Below are 21729 nucleotides of genomic sequence, written 5' to 3'. Positions count from 1 at the left end.
TTTCCTGACTAATCGAGGTGCATGCACATGGTCGCTGGGTTCCCACGACCTCTCCTGAGGTCCGTACCCCTTCCAATCAATTAGGTAGAACAGTTTTGACCTAAACATTTTTGAGTCTAAAATGTTCTTCACTTCGAATTCAGGCTCCCCATCTATTAGAATAGGTTCTGGAGGTTTGAGTAGTCGGGTTCCGGGTACCACTGGTTTCAGAAGTGACACATGAAAAACAGGGTGAATTCGCATACTAGCGGGTAAATCAAGTTTAACAGCCACTGGGTTAATTATTGCCGTAATAGAATAAGGTCCCAGATATTTTGGGTTAAAAGTTCGAGGCCCTTTGAGTGGTAAATGTCTGGTAGCTAACCACACTTGATCCCCAATCTGAAACGGAGGTGCTTCACTCCGATGTAGATCAGCATTCTCCTTGTATTTTCTCTTGGCTTGTTGTAAATGCGTAGTTGCCTCTTTGAAGGCTTGGGTAATTGTAAAATGCAGATGTTCTACTGCAGGCATTCCGAGGTTCTGAGATGAGTCAAGGTTTAAGGTTCGAGGGTGATGCCCAAACAAAGTATAAAAAGGACTGTGGCCAGTTCCAGAGTGTACCGAATTATTATATGCGTATTCGGCTATCCAAAGAATGTCTTTCCAGTTGCTTTCAGATTGCTGTAACATACACCGTAAGTATTGCTCAAGGGTCTGATTTGTCCTCTCGGTCTGACCATCGGTCTGAGGGTGGTGACTGGTCGATAATCTTACGTCGATCAGCGCCATTTGACAACATTTGCGCCAGAAGTGGGAAATGAATTGGCTTCCCCGGTCAGAGATTAGTATAGATGGGAATCCATGTAGCCGAACAATATTTTCGAGGAATTATTTGGCTAGGACAGAAGCCCAAGGTAAACCTTTCAAAGGATTAAAGTGGGCCATTTTGGAAAACAAATCCACAATTACCAGAATAGTATTGTACCCCGAACAAGGAGGCAGGTCCGTAATAAAATCCATTGATAGGGTGTGCCAGGGTGCTGGCGGTATGTCTAGAGGTTGAAGGAGACCGGCTGGTCTTTTCTTTTGACTTTTATTTTGGGCGCAAACACCACAGGACATCACAAAAGATTTAACATCTTTTCGCCAAGAGGGCCACCAAAATTGTCGTTTCACCTTTTCCTCTGTCTTGGCAATACCGGGGTGTCCCTCTATTAATGCATCATGATAACTAGAAATAACTAGTTCGTGTAATTCCTTATGTGGCAGGAATAAGCGTCCTTGGAAATAAGGTAAACCATTATCTATGGTAAAGTCTGATCCCTTTTGTATCCAATCCTGTAAGGTTGTAGGGTCCAGGAGTTGTTTCACTCTGGCTTGAATGTCTTCAAGCGTCTGTAACGAAGTCATGCCTAGAATCCTCTGTTCGGGAATTATTGGTACGGGTTCTGAGTTTGTATCAGATTCTCCCATTCCAATTCGGGATAAGGCGTCTGCTTTGCCATTCTTGCAGCCAGGTCGATAGGTAATCATGAAATCAAATTCAGCGAAAAACAAAGCCCATCGGAGCTGCCATGATGACTGAGCCTTGGCGGTTTTCAAATACTGTAAATTCCGGTGATCAGTGATCACTGTGTTGGTATGTCGAGCGCCAAGCAGATAATGCCGCCAGGCTTTAAAAGCGGACTTAATGGCTAACAGTTCTTTGTTCGTGATTGCATAATTAACCTCGGGTGCCGAGAATTTTCTAGACCAAAATGCTACAGGATGCAGTTGGTTGGTTTCGGGATCTCTTTGGGACAGGACAGCTCCCATGGCTAGGCTGGATGAGTCAGTCTCGACGACATAAGGGAGATCTGGACGTGGGCGTTTCAATATAGGTGCGGAGGTAAACTTAGCTTTTAAATCTTGAAAGGCCTGCTCGGCTTCTTCAGACCATTCAAAACGTTTATTTTTCCTCAAGAGTGCAGTAATGGGTTGTACCACGCGTGAAAATTCCGGGATAAACCTGCAATAGAAATTGGCAAAGCCGAGCATGCTTTGAACCCCTTTTACAGAGCTAGGTGATGGCCATTTGAGGATGGCATCCACTTTTCTTGAGTCCATTCGGACTCCTTTGGGTGTCAGGATGAAACCTAGAAACTCGACTTCTGTGGTATGGAAAACACATTTCTCCAATTTAGCAAATAGTTTGCGTTGGCGCAGTTTTTCAAGTACTGCCCTGATGTGTTTTCTGTGATCAGATTCCGAAGAGGAGTACACCAGAATGTCATCGATATATATGACAACACAAACATCGATGAGTTCCCGAAGGACATCATTCACGAAGTATTGGAAGGCAGCCGGCGCGTTACACAATCCGAAAGGCATCACCTGGTACTCGAATAATCCGTATTTAGTACGGAAGGCAGTTTTCCATTCGTCGCCTTCTTTAACTCGTACCAGATGATAAGCCCCCCGGAGATCTAACTTGGTGTATATGCAAGCATCCTTCACCTGGTCAAGGAGTTCAGGGATCAGAGGCAGAGGATAATGGTTTTTAACTGTTATCTGGTTCAATGCGCGGTAATCGATACAAGTTCTAAGGTCGCCTTCTTTTTTGGGCACGAAGAACAAAGCCGAGGATGCCGGGGACTTTGACGGGCGAATAAAACCATTAGCTAGGTATTGATCCAAATATTGTCTCAAATGCAGATTCTCAGGTTCGGTAAGGGCATAAATCCTGCTACAAGGGGGTTGTGCACCGGCACCAGATCGATTTGGCAATCGTACGATCTGTGAGGAGGTAACGTGTTGGCCTGTTCCTTTTGGAAGACGTCCTGAAAGTCTTGGTATTCCGGAGGTAGTTGCATGGAGGCAGAGGTTACAGATGCTAGATTAATCTTCAGGTTTTCTGGGTAGCAGGTTTGTGTACAATCCGGGAAGGTTATTCTCTTAGCTCGCCAATCAATTCGAGGATTATGTGTCTCTAACCAAGGGATTCCAAGAATAACCTGAAACTGTGGAGCCTTGATTACATCAAACACAACACCCTCCCGATGGCCGTCGGGACCAATAAGAGTCACCTCAGTAGTGGAATGTGTTACCGGTCCAGAGGCAATTTCAGTTCCATCGACTGTGGTGATGACATCTTTGCTGGTTTTAGGACGGAGAGGGAGGTTAATTCTAGAGACCAATTCACGATCCACATAGTTTCCAATAGCCCCACTATCGATCTATGCCTTTATTGCATGCAACCGCTTAGGCTGTTCTGGATCTACGAGAACCATTGGCACAATGAAATGCGAGGTCTGAGAGTTAGTTTTTAAGCTCGGCAAGCGGACCCCTACACTTGTCGGGCGGAGTCGTTTCCCGAAACAGAGTCTTCATGTTTTTTATCAGCGGCTCCTACCGCCTTTCGGGGCGGTTTTGCCAGGCAATCTTGTAGAAAGTGTCCAGAATTCCCACAATAAAGACATAATTTTAACTGCCGCCTCCTTTCACGTTCCTTTTGAGTTAAGGGTCCTTTAATCCCTCCAATTTGCATAGGCTCAGAGCCATCAACTCCCTTGGGATTAGCATGGGTCTTGACCAACACCCGGGTCTCAAACCTGGACCGATCTGCTTTTCTGTTTTGAAGTCTGTGATCCAATCGGACCACTAAGTCTATATACTCTGTGCATTCTTGGGGTGGATCTACAACTTGGGCCAAGACATCTTTAAGTTCTCCGCGTAGGCCTCGATAAAACAACGTGACTCTTTTATCCTCTGGCCATCCCGTTTCCACAATTAGTCTATTAAAGGTTGCAATATAGGATAGGAGGTCCTGATTGCCCTGTCGCAGGGATAGAAGTTTGTCATCCAGAGCCTGCCCGAGAGTGTCGAGCTAATAACCTTTCCATGCTTGCTTGAAACCTTTGAAAATCACAGAGAATCGGGTCATCTTGAGTAACCAGTGGAACTGACCAATCGGCAGCGCAGCCGCTGAGATATGACAATACAAAGGCTACCTTGGTCTGATCATTAGGGAAGGCCCCAGGTCTGCATAGGAAGTGCAAACGACACTGATTCATGAATACGGCGAATCGTTTGGGGTCCCCAGCAAAGCGTTCGGGTGGGGCCAACGGCATGTTTCCAGGTAGATTAATCTGCACAGGGTTACTGGAAACCACAGGAGCGGGGTTCCCTCCGGAACCGGGTAGAGAAGTTTGCCCAGCTTGACCTTGCAAAAGCTGTCTGGCCAGGTCATCAGTTCTTTCCTTTGATATTATTAATTCCCTCCTGAGGGCATTAGTCTCTTGACGAGCGGCATGTACTTCGGCCCGTAATTCCCCCAGTAATTGGGCCAACTGATCAGTCTCAGAACTTTCCATAGCGCCTGGGTGGGAATTTGTAGGAAGGCTTCGCGTTCTGTAACGCTCACCTGACTCCCACGGAGGCGCTGGCCTGGTTCGCGCTGCTGTGACCTCTTCAAAGGTGATGCGCAGGGTTCGGAAGACGGACTGGACCGGACCCCCAAATCTGGCTTGTCTGGCTCGCAGAAGTATCCTTCTGTAGGCAAAAATAGGGGATTAACTGTCTGCGGGGTAATGCAATCAGCCTCCCACTTTCCCCTCTCACCCTCCTCGAAACCCTTCTGTGATTCCTCGTAGCGTCTCACCTTAGGGTCTGGAAGGATGAGCTCTCCATCCTGCTTCTGATGCAGGGGCACGTTGGTATCCAGTTACTTCACTGGATTTTCGGATTGGTGAGAACCAAACTTGCTTGGCTTCCAGGTAAGTTTTTTGATAAGCGGTTCCCCTTGTGTCCATGCATTAATGTACTAATGCTAGTGTCTTTTTCCCCATAGGGGCCGGGGTACGGAATGCCGGGGAACAGGCACCGACCCGAGATGAGAGGTGAAATCCTTGTAGAAATCAGGTAAGTCTTTAATGAGCGTTTTTTGGTAATGTCTTTTCATTCGCTCATTAACGCTGATGTCTCTTTTTCCCCTTAGGGGCCGGGGTCCGGAAATGCCAGGATGCGGCGCGGACCCGAAATGAAGAGGGAATGAATCAACAGGTAAGTCTTAACATGGAGAATTAGCTTTCCTTATTCCCTTCTCTCTCTCACCTTTTGTTCTGGTCTTTTTCTCCCTAGGCGCTGGGGCGTGACTGCGAATCCGGATGATCGCTGATGAACATGGAGGCGCCCTGTAAAGGTGAGTGGAATGCGGCGCTGCAGCGATCAACGCGATGAGCTTTTAAATAAAAGTCTTCCTTTTCAGGATTGTCGGCGAAATGTCTCCGGGATGCAGATTTAGCAGGTAAGGACTTTTCCTTCTTCTGTTCTCTTCTTCCCTTCCTTTGCAGGTGATCCAGGATACTGGCAGGCGTGGCAGAAGTCAGGATGCAGGAGCAGACACGGTGAGAGTCCAGCTGCTAGATGCAGAACAACGCGAAGCACGTGTGGCTGTTCGGGTGGGGTTTAAATAGCCTTGGAAGAAGTTCCAGGTATGTATCCTTCCTCCAATAAGGTATGTATCCTTCCCCGACCACGCCCGGATGGTAAATTAGTCCCACAGGTAAAGTAGTTCCTTTCAGGCCTCAAGGAGGCCGGGATCCTGCAGCATGGTCTGCATCAGCTAAGTGCACCCAAGCACTTCCATAATGAGCCTGGCGCCTATGGCGCCAGGACTGATGTCTTTTGTGAGCCTGGCGCCATAGGCGCCAGGACACTGTCCAAAGGGCCCCTATATGGGGTTGCTGGGTCCTTCCTTGGGGTCTGGATGTCCGCTTTCGGGGACGCAGGGCTTGAACCGGCTCCCCGGGAGCGGGCATCATGACATTATGCTCCAAGGTCTTTTTGGTGGACACACCTGTTGAAGATATCCTACAGGTTTCGGAGTGCTGTATTTAGATCTACAGCAAATCGGACACGACAGGACGTACTCTGTGACCTCTTTGGCCATAACAGGCCACCAAAACTGTCGTCTGAGTAGATCGAAAGTGTTCTTAACTCCTCTATGACCTGCCACCGGGTCATCATGGCACCACCTCAGGGCACACCGTCTGGATCTGGAGTCTGGTAGGTACAAGCGTTGCTTGTAAATATACAATCCGTCTTGCATAAGGAGGTCCTCTGAAAGCCTAGCCAAGGGTGGCAAGCTTAGGTCACTTGTGGCTCTGCGTACCTCTTCAAGGAAAGAATTAACAGAATAAATAACCCTCTTTTGAGGCAACATGAGACTCAGTCGAGGTTCAGGGGATTGTCCAAGTAAGGGTCTTCTGGAGAGCGCGTCTGCAAGCAGATTTTTAGTGCCCGGGAGGTAAGTCAACACAAAATCGTACTGGGAGAAAAAATGTGCCCACCAGGCTTGACATGAGTTGATGTACTCAAGCGTTGAATTACCTTGAGATTCTTGTGGTCGGTTCTTAACTCAAAGGGGTATGCAGCTCCTTGCAGGAGATGTCGCCATTCTTCACATGCTACCTTCATGGCTAGCAATTCCTTTTCGATCACCGAGTAGTGAGATTGACTGGTATTCAAGGTTTTTGACATGTATGCAACAGGATATTCGATGCCATCATGTTCCTGTAGCAGTGCAGCTCCCAAAGCTGCAGCAGAGGCATCAGCTTCTACAATAAACAGTTGTCCTTGATCTGGCTGGTATAACACCAGAGCGGAACAAAAGGCCTCTTTCAACTGTTGGAATGCCTTATCAGCCTCGTTGGACCAAAAAAAAGGGGAGGACGATTTCTTTAATAGGCTGGTGATAGGCAGGACTTTATTGGAGAAACTGGATATGAACTTGCGATAGAAATTGGCTAGTCATAAGAACCTCTGAACATCCTTTACTGTACCAGGGACTGGCCAATGTAAGATGGCTTCTACCTTGCAGGGATCCATCTGGATACCTTCGGCTGACAGAATAAATCCAAGGTACAGAACCGTGGAAGCTTGAAAGACACATTTGGCTGGGTTAGCCTTCAAGTGATTTTCCTTCAGTCTTTGTAATACTTGATGAAGATGTTTAGAAGGAAGTTGGGGGGTTTTAGAGACTACTAATATATCATCAAGGTAGACGATGGTGCATTGAAACAAAAGATCTGAGAAGATATGGTCCATGAACCGTTGAAAAACAGATGGTGCGTTAACCAGGCCAAAGGGCATAACTCGGTACTCGAAGTGCACAAAGGGCGTCCTGAAAGCGGTCTTCCACTCATCCCCAGATCGAATTCGTAGTGGATGGTATGTGTAACGCTCACCTGATTCTCGCAGAGGCGCCGGTCTTGACTGGGCGACTACCGTATCTTCAAAGGTGATGTGTAGCACCCGGTTGGCTCTTTGGGCTGGACCTCTGTGCACTGTATGCCTGACGTGTAGAGTAAGATGTCTGCAGATAGAAAATATGGGGTTAATGAACTGGGGTTATTGGGGTGTCCCTATCTCTTTCCTCTTCTCCTCTCCTGTAGACCCCCAAAGGTTAACGCTCTCACCTTAGGTAAGTGAATGCCGAGCTCTCCATCTGCCTCGGGGCAGGGTGCTGTAACCAGTTTCTTCACTGGATAGGTAGCGCAGGCCTCTTGACTTCAGAGGACTGCTGTCCGTCGTTTACTGCACGAACGGTAAGTTTCGAGTCATTCAAATGTCTTTAAAGTCTTTAGTAATGATGTCTCTTGTTTTGCAGGGTTCCGGCGATGGCGGATGACGGGCTGAAGTGAGTTAAAGATGGAGCCCGTGTGATGAATAGAAGCGCCTGGAAGCACGTAAGTAAGCGCTTGTTGCCTGCTTCACTATGCGCTCTAACTGTCTTTTTATTTTGCAGGTACGAGTTCGGAGCGGCTGCAGGGTGCCGGAATACCCACTGGATTAGATGTGGAAAGGAGTAATGGCACGTGAGTATTAAAGTTCCCCAATGTCTTTAAACGCACCTTGTTTTGTCTTTCAGATGCGGGATGCAGCGCCGAAGGCCTCCGGAGCGTGCGAAGAGTAGGTAAGCCTTTGCCTTTCAGATGCCGGAATGCTAACCTGTTCTTTCTTGTCTTTATAGGTGTTGCTGAAGACTGGATTCAGGATGGTAAGCCTTTGCCTTTCAGATGCCGGAATGCTAACCTGTTCTTTCTTGTCTTTATAGGTGTTGCTGAAGACTGGATTCAGGATGGTAAGCCTTTTTCCTTAGGCCCAGGACCGGATGCAGAAGACACGATGAGCGTTCTGCTGCAGAGGTTGCAGAATAACGCAAAGCAAGATTCATCCACCGGGTGTGGTTTAAATAGCCTCCTGTAGTGCTTAGGTGTCTCCTTCCACAGCCACGCCTAAGTAAGAAAAGAGTTCCTGGTAAGAAAAGAGTTCCTGCCTTCCAGAAGAGTTCCAGTGTTCTGAATCTAGGGAGTGGCTCCAGCCCCACCCAACAGGAAAAGTAGTTCCAAACAGAAGAGGATCAGAGGCTCAACTGGCAGGCAAGTAAGCAGCATGGTCTGCTGAAGGTAAGTCCACCCAAGCATTATGAGCCCGGCGCTTCCAGCGCTGGGACTGGGCATATTTATGAACCTGGTGCCACTGGCGCCAGGACTGGGTCCAAAAGGTCCCAATTGGGACTGGTTGGCACTCGGAACCTGGGTTATGGATCTGCTTCCAAGGGAGTTGGGAAAACCCTGACCTTTTGGAAGCAGAGATCATGACAGTACCCCCCCTCAAGGCCCCTCCCAAACCGGGCTTCTCCGGGGGTTTTGGCTTGTCAGGAAATGTTCGGTGAAATCTTTTGATTAGGCGAGGAGCGTGGACATATTCAGCAGGTTCCCAGGATCTCTCTTGGGGGCCGTAGCCTTTCCAGTCAATTAGGTAGAATAGTTTAGATTTGGAGATCTTGGAGTCCAGAATGCTTTTGACTTCAAACTCGAGTTCTCCATCCACTAGGATAGGTTTTGGAGATTTGGTTAGTCGGGTTTGAGGTTGCACGGGTTTTAATAGAGAGACGTGGAAGACCGGATGTATCTTAATGTGCGGGGGCAAGTCCAACTTGACCGCTACTGGGTTTACTATGGTAGTGATGGAATAGGGACCAAGGTATCTTGGGTTGAATGTGCGTGGCCCTTTTAGAGATAGATATTTGGTGGATAACCAGACTTGATCCCCTACTTGATAGTGAGGGGCTTCCTTCCGATGTTGATCTGCTCCTTTCTTGTATTGTTCTTTAGCCCTTTGAAGGTGAGAAACAGCTTCCTTAAAGGCTTGGGTGATTGTAGAATGCAGGTAGTCTACTGCTGGTGTTTCAAGATCTTGGAGGAGATCCAACTCCGAGGTTTGAGGGTGACTGCCATACAAAAGAAAAAACGGGGTTTTCCCAGTTCCCGAATGGACAGAGTTATTGTAGGCATACTCGGCTATCCAAAGGATATCTTTCCAAGTTTTTTCAGTTTGTTGCAGCATGCAGCGTAAATACTGTTCCAGAGTTTGATTGGTCCTCTCGGTTTGTCCGTCGGTCTGAGGGTGGTGACTGGTCGATAGTCTCACATCAATTTGAGCCGACCGACAGCAACTTCGCCAAAAATGAGAAATAAATTGACTACCTCGATCCGAAATTAGAACCGAAGGAAAACCGTGCAGTCGGACGATGTTTTCGAGAAATTCTCGGGCCAGAGTTGCTGCTGTTGGCAAGCCTTTGAGCGGAATGAAATGCGCCATCTTGGAGAATAAGTCCACGATTACTAGAATCGTATTGTATCCGGAGCATGGAGGTAGATCGGTGATGAAGTCCATAGAAAGCATATGCCAAGGGCGAGGTGGGATGTCAATAGGGCGTAAGAGGCCTGCTGGTCTTTCCTTTTGACTCTTGTTTTGGGCGCATACTCCACAGGACATTATAAAGTCTCTGATATCTTTTTTCCAAGACGGCCACCAGAAGTAGCGCTTGATCTTTTCTGAGGTCTTGGCTCTACCGGGATGACCTTCCATTAAAGAGTCGTGATAACAAGAGATTACTTTTTTCTGTAAATCTGTGCTGGGTAGGTATAATCGTTCTTGGAAATACAATAAGTTGTCCTTTACTGCAAAGTCCTTTCCCTGCAGATGCCAATTCTGTATGTCTGCTGGAGTTACAAGTTGCCTGGCTTTATCCTTAACTTCCTCTATGGATTCTGTGGCGATTACACCCAGAATTCTTTGTTCGGGAATGATTGGTACAGGTTTAGGGTTGACCAAGTGTTCTTCCACTCCCATCCGAGAAAGGGCATCGGCTTTACCGTTCTTTGTACCAGGTCGATAGGTAATTATGAAGTCAAACTCGGCAAAGAATAATGCCCAACGGAGTTGTCTAGAGGATTGGGCTTTTGCGGTCTTCAAATATTGCAGGTTTCGGTGATCCGTAATCACAGTAACGGTGTGTCGGGCCCCCAGCAGATAATGCCGCCAAGCCTTAAAGGCAGACTTGATAGCCAGAAGTTCCTTGTCAGTAATCGTGTAATTGATTTCAGGAGGCGAGAATTTGCGGGACCAAAATGCCACGGGATGCAACTGATTGGTTACCGGGTCCTTTTGTGATAGAACTGCCCCCATGGCAAGGCTTGAAGCATCAGTTTCCACGATGTAGGGGAGTTCGGGGCGAGGGTGTTTTAAGATTGGTGCAGAGATAAATTTAGTCTTCAAATCCTGGAAAGCTTGTTCCGCCTCGGTAGACCATTCAAAACGTTTGTTTTTCTTTAACAAGGCAGTGATGGGCTGGACTATTCGAGAGAATTCGGGGATAAACCTGCGGTAAAAGTTAGCGAAGCCTAACATGCTTTGAACACCTTTTACGGTGGATGGTGATGGCCATTTGAGAACTGCATCGACCTTCTTTGAATCCATACGCACTCCGCCAGGTGATAATATGAATCCCAAGAATTCAACTTCAGTCACGTTGAAAACACATTTTTCCAACTTAGCGAAAAGTTTGTGTTGACGCAATCTTCCGAGGACCATTTTCACGTGTTTCCGATGTTCAGATTCCGATGAAGAATAAACAAGGATGTCGTCAATGTAAACAACAACACATACATCTATGAGCTCTCTGAGGACATCGTTCATAAAATATTGAAAGGCGGCCGGGGCATTGCAAAGTCCGAAGGGCATGACCTGATATTCAAATAGCCCATACTTGGTGCGGAAGGCCGTCTTCCATTCATCGCCCTCTTTTACTCGTACCAAGTGGTAAGCTCCTCTAAGATCCAGCTTTGTATATATGCATGCTTTTCTGACTTGGTCCAGGAGTTCAGGGATCAAAGGTAACGGATATCTATTCTTAACGGTGATCTGGTTCAGGGAGCGATAATCGATACAAGTTCTAAGGTCTCCTTCCTTTTTTGGAACGAAGAACAAAGCTGAAGAAGCAGGGGACTTGGAAGGACGAATAAACCCATTTGCCAGGTATTGATCCAGGTATTGTCGAAGGTGAAGGTTCTCAGGCTCGGTGAGGGCATAAATTCTACTACAAGGAGGAGTAGATCCAGGTATCAGGTCTATCTGGCAGTCATAAGACCTATGAGGAGGTAGAGAGTTAGCCTGATCCTTCCGGAAAACATCTTGGTATTCTAGGTATTCGGGAGGTAACTGGGGAGTCTCTGAAGAAATTGCGGCCAGTGCAACACCAGGTGGAGGGTGACAAGTAGAGACACATTCTGGAAACTGGACCGTTCTTGCTCGCCAATCGATCAGAGGATTGTGTTTCTCTAACCAAGGTATTCCTAGAATAATCTGAAACTGAGGGGCCTTGATCACATCGAACACAATCTTCTCATGGTGTCCATCTTGACTTACTAGCGTCACCTCTTGAGTGGTATGCGTTACTGGCCCGGAGGCTATCTCCGTACCATCCACCGTAGTAATGACGTCCTTTACAGCCTTGGGACAAAGAGTTAGATTCATCCTCAAAACCATTTCATGATCCACATAATTGCTGATGGCACCGCTGTCGACGTAAGCTTCAATTGCATGTAATCGATCCGGATTATCAGGGCTAATGAGGACCATAGGTATCACGAAATGCGAGGTCACGGAACTGGTTTTCACGCTCGGCAAGAGGACCTCTATTCTTGTCGGGCGAGGTCGTTTCCCTGCTCAGAGTTTGTAACTTTGGTAACTGCAGCTCCTACTGCCTTCTTGGCAGGTTTCACCGGACAGTCTCGAAGAAAGTGCCCTGAGTTTCCGCAATATAGGCATAATTGCAACTGTTTCCTCCTTTCCCGCTCCCTTTGTGTTAGAGGACCTTTCAGACCCCCTATTTGCATGGGTTCCCCGGAGTCTACTCCTTTGGAAGGAGTTGGCGGTTTGGAAAATACTCGAGCATCAAACTTGGAACGATCGGCCTTCCTGTTCTGCAGCCTGTGATCTATTTGAACGACCAAGTCTATATAATCCGAACAGTCTTGTGGGGGATTCACTACTTGGGCTAAAACGTCTTTGAGCTCTCCACGTAGACCTCTATAAAACAGCGTAATCCTTTTGTCCTCAGGCCATTGAGTTTCCACTATTAGTCTATTGAAAGATGCAATATAAGCCAAAAGGTCTTGATTACCCTGTCGCAACGAAAGAAGCTCATTGTCCAAGGCCTGCCCCTGTGAATGTCTTGCGAACAGTTTTTCCATACTAAGCTGAAAGGCTTGAAAATCATGGAGAACCGGATCATCTTGATTAACTAGAGGGATCGACCAGTCTGCCGCATTGCCACTAAGGTACGAAAGTACAAAAGCTACTTTTGCTTGATCAGTTGGAAAGGCTGCTGGCCGGCATAAGAAGTGCAACCGGCACTGATTGATAAATACTGCAAACCTCTTTGGGTCACCAGAAAATCGTTCGGGCGGAGCCAGAGGTACATTCCCAGGTAGGTTGATCTGCACTGGATTCATAGAGGATGTTGAAGGAAGATTTGCCCCTGATGCGGGTAACGGGGTCTGTCCGGCTTGTGACTGTAGCACTTGTCTAGCAAGATTGTCTGTTCTCTCCTTGGAAATAATTAGTTCCCTTCTTAGAGCATTCGTTTCCTGACGAGCTGCATGCACTTCTGCCCTTAGTTCCCCAAGTAACCGGGCTAGGGGGTCAGTATCCGAGGTTTCCATAGCGCCTGGGCGAGAGTTTTGCGATAGGCTTTGTGTTCTGTAACTCTCACCTGATTCTCGCAGAGGCGCCGGTCTTGACTGGGCGACTACCGTATCTTCAAAGGTGATGTGTAGCACCCGGTTGGCTCTTTGGGCTGGACCTCTGTGCACTGTATGCCTGACGTGTAGAGTAAGATGTCTGCAGATAGAAAATATGGGGTTAATGAACTGGGGTTATTGGGGTGTCCCTATCTCTTTCCTCTTCTCCTCTCCTGTAGACCCCCAAAGGTTAACGCTCTCACCTTAGGTAAGTGAATGCCGAGCTCTCCATCTGCCTCGGGGCAGGGTGCTGTAACCAGTTTCTTCACTGGATAGGTAGCGCAGGCCTCTTGAATTCAGAGGACTGCTGTCCGTCGTTTACTGCACGAACGGTAAGTTTCGAGTCATTCAAATGTCTTTAAAGTCTTTAGTAATGATGTCTCTTGTTTTGCAGGGTTCCGGCGATGGCGGATGACGGGCTGAAGTGAGTTAAAGATGGAGCCCGTGTGATGAATAGAAGCGCCTGGAAGCACGTAAGTAAGCGCTTGTTGCCTGCTTCACTATGCGCTCTAACTGTCTTTTTATTTTGCAGGTACGAGTTCGGAGCGGCTGCAGGGTGCCGGAATACCCACTGGATTAGATGTGGAAAGGAGTAATGGCACGTGAGTATTAAAGTTCCCCAATGTCTTTAAACGCACCTTGTTTTGTCTTTCAGATGCGGGATGCAGCGCCGAAGGCCTCCGGAGCGTGCGAAGAGTAGGTAAGCCTTTGCCTTTCAGATGCCGGAATGCTAACCTGTTCTTTCTTGTCTTTATAGGTGTTGCTGAAGACTGGATTCAGGATGGTAAGCCTTTGCCTTTCAGATGCCGGAATGCTAACCTGTTCTTTCTTGTCTTTATAGGTGTTGCTGAAGACTGGATTCAGGATGGTAAGCCTTTTTCCTTAGGCCCAGGACCGGATGCAGAAGACACGATGAGCGTTCTGCTGCAGAGGTTGCAGAATAACGCAAAGCAAGATTCATCCACCGGGTGTGGTTTAAATAGCCTCCTGTAGTGCTTAGGTGTCTCCTTCCACAGCCACGCCTAAGTAAGAAAAGAGTTCCTGGTAAGAAAAGAGTTCCTGCCTTCCAGAAGAGTTCCAGTGTTCTGAATCTAGGGAGTGGCTCCAGCCCCACCCAACAGGAAAAGTAGTTCCAAACAGAAGAGGATCAGAGGCTCAACTGGCAGGCAAGTAAGCAGCATGGTCTGCTGAAGGTAAGTCCACCCAAGCATTATGAGCCCGGCGCTTACAGCGCTGGGACTGGGCATATTTATGAGCCTGGTGCCACTGGCGCCAGGACTGGGTCCAAAAGGTCCCAATTGGGACTGGTTGGCACTCGGAACCTGGGTTATGGATCTGCTTCCAAGGGAGTTGGGAAAACCCTGACCTTTTGGAAGCAGAGATCATGACAGTATGCTCTTCGTAGATCAATTTTGGAGAATATCATGGCCCCCTGTACTGCTTCCAAGACATCTATGATTAATGGCATTGGGTACCTGTCTCTGATTTGAACTCGATTCAGGCCCCGGTAGTTGATGCAAGGTCTTAGTTCATCGGTATCCTTCTTTGGGACAAAGAACAGTGATGCCCCAGCTGGTGTTACGCTCACCTGGTTCCCACAGGGGCGTCGATCGGATCCGAACAGCTGCGGTCTCCACCAACGTGATGCGTAGTGAAGAGATGACAGTCTGGACTGGCCCACCTAATCTTGTCTGCTGGACTCTTAGAAGTATTCTCCTGCAAGTGGAGAAAGGGATTTAGCCACCCGTGGACTTTAGTGATGGCCCCCCAACAGTTCTCATTCTCCCCACTAATCACCTCCGATATTCCCTTTTGGTAACCTCACCTTATGTTTTTAAATGATGAGCTCTCCATCCTGCATGGCATGCAGGGGCGCGTAGATACCAGCTACTTCACTGGGTTGAAGGTACTAGAGGAGTTCCGGAGGAATATTGACTCCAGTGTCTATAAAGTTCAGAGAGTTCAATATGTCTGATGTTCACTCTTGTTCCATTCCTTCGTTAGGTTGCAGCTGGGTCCAAAAGAATATTGCCTGGAGGCAGCAGATGGCGTTCAGGTAAGAGTCTGTATTACCAAACACTGTCCGGTAAAAGTTGCATGAGTTTAACTTCTGTTTTCTCTCCCTTTATAGGTGCGGCATATGAAGATGCGGCAAATTGAAGAATAATACCTCCGGTGGTAAAGCAGGTAAGCCTATGGTGGCAAAGAGATTGTCCTTGTTGGTTTTCTCGGCTTACCTTGTTATTCCTTTTGTTTTCCCCCCAGGTGCTGGGTTTCGACGGAGAAAATGATGGAGGCAGCGCCGAGTCGAAAGATGCGGTGGACTGGCGAGTATAACGCGGCGCTGCTGCTGGCGAAGCGACGCGTGCTGAAATAATGTCCTTTCCAGCCTCGGAGATGTGCTGGGTCCGGAATCAGGTAAGGAATCAAATAATGTCTGTGATCTAACCTCTTCTCCTTTCTTTGCCTTTTGTCTAGGAGCTCCGGATTCGAGGCGGGCGTGGCAGAAGACTGGATGCTGACTTGCAGACACGGTGAGCATCACGCTGCTGGATGCAGAATAATGCAAAGCATGGGCTGCTGTTCGGGCGTGGTTTAAATAGCCTGCAAAGTAGTCCCAGGTAAGAAGTTCCCCAGAACCACACCCGAGTGAAAAATAGTCCCTGTAATAAAATAGTCCCATCCAGGCCTCACGTTGGCTTGGACTCATTTGCAGCATGGTCTGCATAAGGTAAGTAAAGTCTATGATAGGCGCCAGGACGGATTTCTATGATGAGCCTGGCGCCTAAGGCGCCAGGACTGAATCCAAACAGCCCCCAGCCGGGGCTGTTGGGGTTTTAATGAGTATCTGGATGCCTGCTCCCGGGGCTGATGGACTCGATCCGGATGCCCGGGGGTAGGCATCATGACAGCTGGGGAATGAGATGGTTGGATAAGGCTGTTCTGTAAATTGGAGTCCAGGTACTTCCTAAGTACATCTTTTTCCTTGAGTGAGAGTGAAAACATGCGCCCAAAGGGAACCATGGCCTCTGGTGTAAGGTCGATGGCACAGTCTTCGGGCATATGGGGAGGCAAATCTTGAGGTTCTTTATCCTGGAAAACCTCACTGTACTGACCGAAGTCAGTAGGAATGGTATGTATTCTCAAAGTGTTGGTCACTTGTGGTGGTTCAGAAAGTGTTTGAATGGTGCTGTAATTGGTTTCTGATAAACATGTCTTGAGACAGTAGTCGGAGGAGAAGGACATTTGATTATTCCTCCAGTTTATGGTTGGGTTGTGCTTGCGTAGCCAGGACACCCTCAGTATCACTGGGAAATGGGCAGCCCTGATAAGGTCAAACTGGATAGTTTCAGTATGTTGCAATAACTTCATAGTCATTGGGGGCGAGGTGTGAGTTATAAGACCAGAACCTAAGGGTTTGCCGTCTACTCCTTCCACCTTTTGATCTTCATCTTTCTCTAGACGTTCGATTCCAGTCTTATTGGCCCACATAATGTCCATGAAACACCCCGCAGCACCGCAATCCAGCAGTGCCACTACATTGAAGGTTTCTTGGCGAAGATCCAGTTGAATGGCTACTACCATGAGGCGATTGTCTTCGGTAGAGGTTACGGATGTCGGCGACATCGAAACGTAGAGACCAGGAATTCCCCCTCGGTAACTCGTCCCTACTAGTTCCGAGGAGGGGCGTTTCCCGACCGACGTGGCTTAACATCAGGACAGTCTCTTAGAAGATGTTGGTTCGAGCCATAGTACATACATAGGTTATTGTCTCTTCTTCTCTTGCGTTCTCTTGCGTTCATCAGGGGTAAGAGGACCTCGAATGGTTCCAATCTGCATGGGTTCTTCCTTGGTCTGGTGAGTTGAGGAGGGGATGGGCATGCAAGGTTCAGAGGATGTTAATAGACCCTAGCCTTTTCGTCATTCAGAACATCTTTCGGAAAGACGGAAATCCAACTGAAGAGCCATAGACCATAGTTCTATAAAGGTTGCGGGTCTGGGTACCCGTGCCAGTTCATCCTTCAATTCTTCTCTGAGACCCCGCCGAAATATGGTATACTGAGCCGTCTCTTGCCACCCGGTCTCTGCAGCGACTCGTTTGAAACGGGATATGTAGGACAACAAGTCAGTGTTACCCTGACGGATATTTAATAACTGTTCGCTAGCAACTAAAGCGGTCTCTTGTCTTTCAAATGCCACTTTGAACTGAGCTGTAAACCCGCTGTAGTCCTGTAACAGTGGACTGGCACTAGTTACCAGTGGGGTGGCCCAAGCTAAGGCGTTTCCAGTAAGATTTGATATCAGAAATCCTATGTGGGCTTGATCAGAGTCATAGGTTTGGGGTCGGAAGGTGAAGTGTATGATGCATGCCTCCACAAATTTCTTGAACTTGTGAGGAGAGCCATCATATTTACCAGAGGCTAAAGACATGGGGAGAAGTTCAGTGCATGCTCTATCTTGACTTTCTACTCGCTGCTTAAGAACAGCGTTTTTAGCCTTAACGGCTTGAATTTCCTGTGTCTTCCAAAGAGGATTTGTGTCTTTGACCCTTTCTCCTTGTTGATTTCTTTTTTGTGACACAGGAAAGCAAGGGACCCCTTTACGAAGAGGCCGATCTGAGAGGAAAAAAGCAGATGCTAAAAAAAAACTCTCTTGGATGTTGTGCCTTGATTGCAGAGTTTGTTGGTAAAGAATGTCCAGGTAAGGTAGTAAGGTTTTATGGCCGCTCCGTCACGGATGGCTTTAGAAATCTGGCGGCCAGAAGATAATTTTCAGATGTTTTTAATGAACTTTCCCTAGGTTAACCATCAGCTTCAAAGTGAGCTCCCTTTACCCTAGCCCAGGCGTCCCTACTCCCCCACAAACGAGTTAATCAGCGACAGGTAGCTCCTACAGCCTAAATATGAGTCTCAAGGGAAGGTCCAAAGGCTTGGACCTTTTCTCTGACTCTGGTTATTCCGAAGGGTTCCTAACTCATATGCTCCAATAAGGCTTAGTTCCATAATGTTGTGATGTTTTTCTCCACATACTCTTTAACTCTCTCCTATCTTCTTCGTTTTGCCTCCTCTCATTTATCCACTCCATCTCTTCTCCTCTTCCCCATCTAGGCTCCCCCCACATCCTCTTCTCCTCCTCCTTTACCCTTAGGACTTTGTTTCTTCCGACACTCCTTCGCTCCTTTCTCTCGCTACTCTCTCCCTCCCTCCCTCCCTCCCTCCTAACAGCAACCATACTGCTCTCCAACTGCTCCACTACCAACTCTCTCCCATCACATTCCTCTCATTCACACACCCTCTCACACTCCCTTGCTCTTTATTTTTTTTATTGAGCATTTGTTAGGCACTGTGTACAACAGAATTGTGCTTCAAAGCACCACAAGGCTAAATGGGAAGGAAACAGGGGAAGTAACAACGGCAAAACAGTAAAATACTGTCATGGTCCTACTAAGACTTGTAGCATTCAGCCATGCAAATGCAGTGAGGGAAAGTGCATGGAGGGAGGAAGGGAGGAGGGAGCAGGGGATTGGACACGTGCTGGTGGAGGGCCTAGGAGGGAAGTGCTAAGGGGGGGCCGAGGAGGAGAACCTCAGGCTAAGTGCTAGTGCAGGCAACTCTCAGGGGAGGGATGCAGAGCCTCCAAGCAGGGGCCAGCAAGGGCAGTGCAGTGGGGGGTGGGTGGGGTGCTGGTATCGACTTGAAAGAAGGAGATTCATGAGGATCAGGCCACCAGTCACAGCAGCAGTGGGGTGATTTACAGGAAAGGGAACGAGGTAAAGGACAGCAGAGTTCTGAGCAGTTTCCGGAACTTAAGGAGGTCCAGCTCAAATCTGAGAGGGGCAGAGCGGCTGTTCCAAAGGGCGGCACCAACCGAGGAGAGAGACCTGCCCCCACTCTCTGCTTGGAGAAGCATTTTACAGTCCAAGAGTTGGAATTGGAGGAGCGTAGGGCTCTAGCAGGGGAGTATTTAGGGGGGGGGGGGGAGTTGGAGATGGCGTGGTCCCAGGCCCTAGAAGGCCTTGTGGATGATGCAGAGGGTCTTGATATTGATCCTTGCAGCCACCGGGAGCCACTTGAGCAATTTTAGGGCTAGAGAGATAAGGTCCCTGGGCTTGAGGCCAAGGATAAGTCTTAAATCCCTATTCTGGATTAGCTGGGGGGGGGGGGCGTAAGGAGGAAAGAGGGAGATTGAGAAAGACTGTTGCAGTAGTCCATCCTGGAGAGGACCAGAGCTCTGGAGACATTGAGCTTCTGGGGGAAGGTGAGAAAGGAAGAATGCCTCTGAGGAGATGTAGCTGGAAGTGGGACTTCTTAGTAATACCCATTATGTGAGGGATGAAGAAGAGAGCAGAGTCGAAGATGACGCCAAGGTATGTTTGCCTCACTGGATGGTGAGGGTAGGGGGGCCCAAAGAGGGAGGCCAGAGGATAGGAGGAAAAGAGGGCACATGTGCCCCAATGAGAAGGATGTGAGGGATGAAGGAGAGAGCAGAGTTGAAGATGACCCCAAGCTCTTGCTCTCCATACAACTCAACTTTCACTATCTACCTTCTTCTCCGTTTCGATTGTTACTCTTTCCACCTTTCTTACTTTCTCTGCCACATGCACCCCTCAATATACTCCCAATCTTGGTACCACTCATGCATCCATACATTATCTGCACTCTTATCCAACACAGCCACAAACTCCTCAGTGCTCCCTTCCACTCTCCACAGCATGTTCTTTTTGTCCTCCAATTCTCCACCCAAAACAATCCCATCCACCTGTGTGAGTACAGTTTTTATAGTCCGTGCTTCTCCTGGTTTACCCTGCCTCAGAGTTTCCATAGGTTCCTCAAGCCAAATGGTCTCTTGGCCCAATATTCACCCTTGTGGTTGGGTTTCTATCCCAGAGTACTTAAAGTCCCTATTAAGCCCTGCAACCTTTCCGCTTGTCTGCTCTGCATTCGTGATGCGACTCAGCGTGGCTATGGGTGTGGGGGGGCACAGGGGGTCAGCCTCTTTCTGGCACAGTGATTCCTGGATCTTCACGGGCGGTCTGCTTTTCTCCAGTGAGTTGTGTGACAGGCCCAGTAAGCTGTGTCAATCAGGAGGGAATAGGGAACCCTCAGGCTGGGGAGGGAGGCCTACCAGGGTGGAAGCCAGATCCAGGCCTGCCCCAGAGGGGCAAGGGGGCAGTTGGGAGTGCCCCAGTGCCGGTCCCTTCTTTTTGTGCAGGCTTGTTTGTCACCAGTACCTTCTTCTATTGCCCAACACGGCAATTACACAATGCTTGCTAGTCTGTATCTCCTAGCAAGTTGCAAGACCCGGCACGAGAAGAGCGAGAGCCCGGCCAGAAGGGAGTGTCAGAAACCTCCAGGTGACTGAACAATTCAGCTAGCAGAATAATCCCAGTGGCCTATGCACATGGAGCCCCACTACGGAATTCACTGAAACGTCATGTGCCAAATGCTCCAAATAAAGTGGAGCCCACATCACGAACAGGAGACTGTTTCTTGCTATCAGACCATGGAGTGGTTAGGTTTAGAATACAGCATTCTGTCTATGCCAGGAAGCATTTGCATGAACTGCAATACAGAGAACTGTTGGTAACTGTAGCGGGCAGTCATTACAGAAACCAGGCGACATGTGCCTAACAAAGGGGTGGGGTTTAAGACCCATTTTATATGTTCACACACCTGTAACAGGATCCAGCGGTTTTCCTGAGGAACGAGATGAGGCAGATAGCCAATAGAGGGAAGAGGATTAAGGGGGTAACAGGAAGCAGAAAGGTGTGCGTTATTTGGGTGAGGAAAAAGAAAGACCAAGAGACCAGGCAGAGGAAGGACAGTGGAGGAGAATTGCTAAAGGAGTTTGCAAGGTGAGGTTTGGTTAATGAGACAAAGGAGTATTGATTTGTTAGTGTGTGTGGGAGTTGTAAGTGAGACTGAGCGAGTAGGGTCTGCATGGTAATGTGAGAGGAAGGGCGAAAAAAGTGACTGCGAAAGAAGGTGTGGAAAAGAAGGGTAATAGTGTGTAGAGACGGGTGGTAGTAGTAGAGTGGAGAGGGACAGTAGTAGTGTGGTAGAGAGTAGCCTATTAATCTTTGGAAAAGTAAAGTAGTCGGAGTAAGATCAGAGGGTGGAGGTAGACATTAGGGAGGAGAGTGGATCATCGGAGGGAGATAGTAGGAAGTGAAAGGGACAGCGAAAGAGACAGTGGGTGGAGAAGGAGGGACCCGGAAGCAGGTGAACAGAGCAAGATAGAAAGGGCTAGTGAGAGGAGAAGTAGGGAATGTTAGACAACAAAAGGGCCCGAGTGTCCGAAGGCACCTACAATTAGAACTTATCTTTGAGGACCAACTAAATTGTTTCCAGCGGATGTAAGTGAGATAAGGCATGTGCCTCTAGACCACCACCACAAGTCAGACAGCCAAAAGATAGTAGGGGGTACCGATATCTAGAGATAAGTTTGGGGTTGAAGGACACCTGGGTTAAGGAGGGGCTGTGCATAACTAGGTTAGAGAGGGACGGTCCTTAGAAAGGCCCCTAAATATAAAAATCAAATAAAAACCTCTTTGGTAGTTGGTGTGTTCTTGAGGTCATCTGTGACAGTTGGGACTCAATTACCGGTTGTGTGATAG

This window comes from Ambystoma mexicanum, chromosome 2p, assembly GCF_040938575.1.
Source record: "Ambystoma mexicanum isolate Mex_15411 chromosome 2p, UKY_AmexF1_1, whole genome shotgun sequence".
In the NCBI taxonomy this organism is placed as follows: domain Eukaryota; kingdom Metazoa; phylum Chordata; class Amphibia; order Caudata; family Ambystomatidae; genus Ambystoma; species Ambystoma mexicanum.
This window is presented reverse-complemented; position numbering follows the sequence as displayed.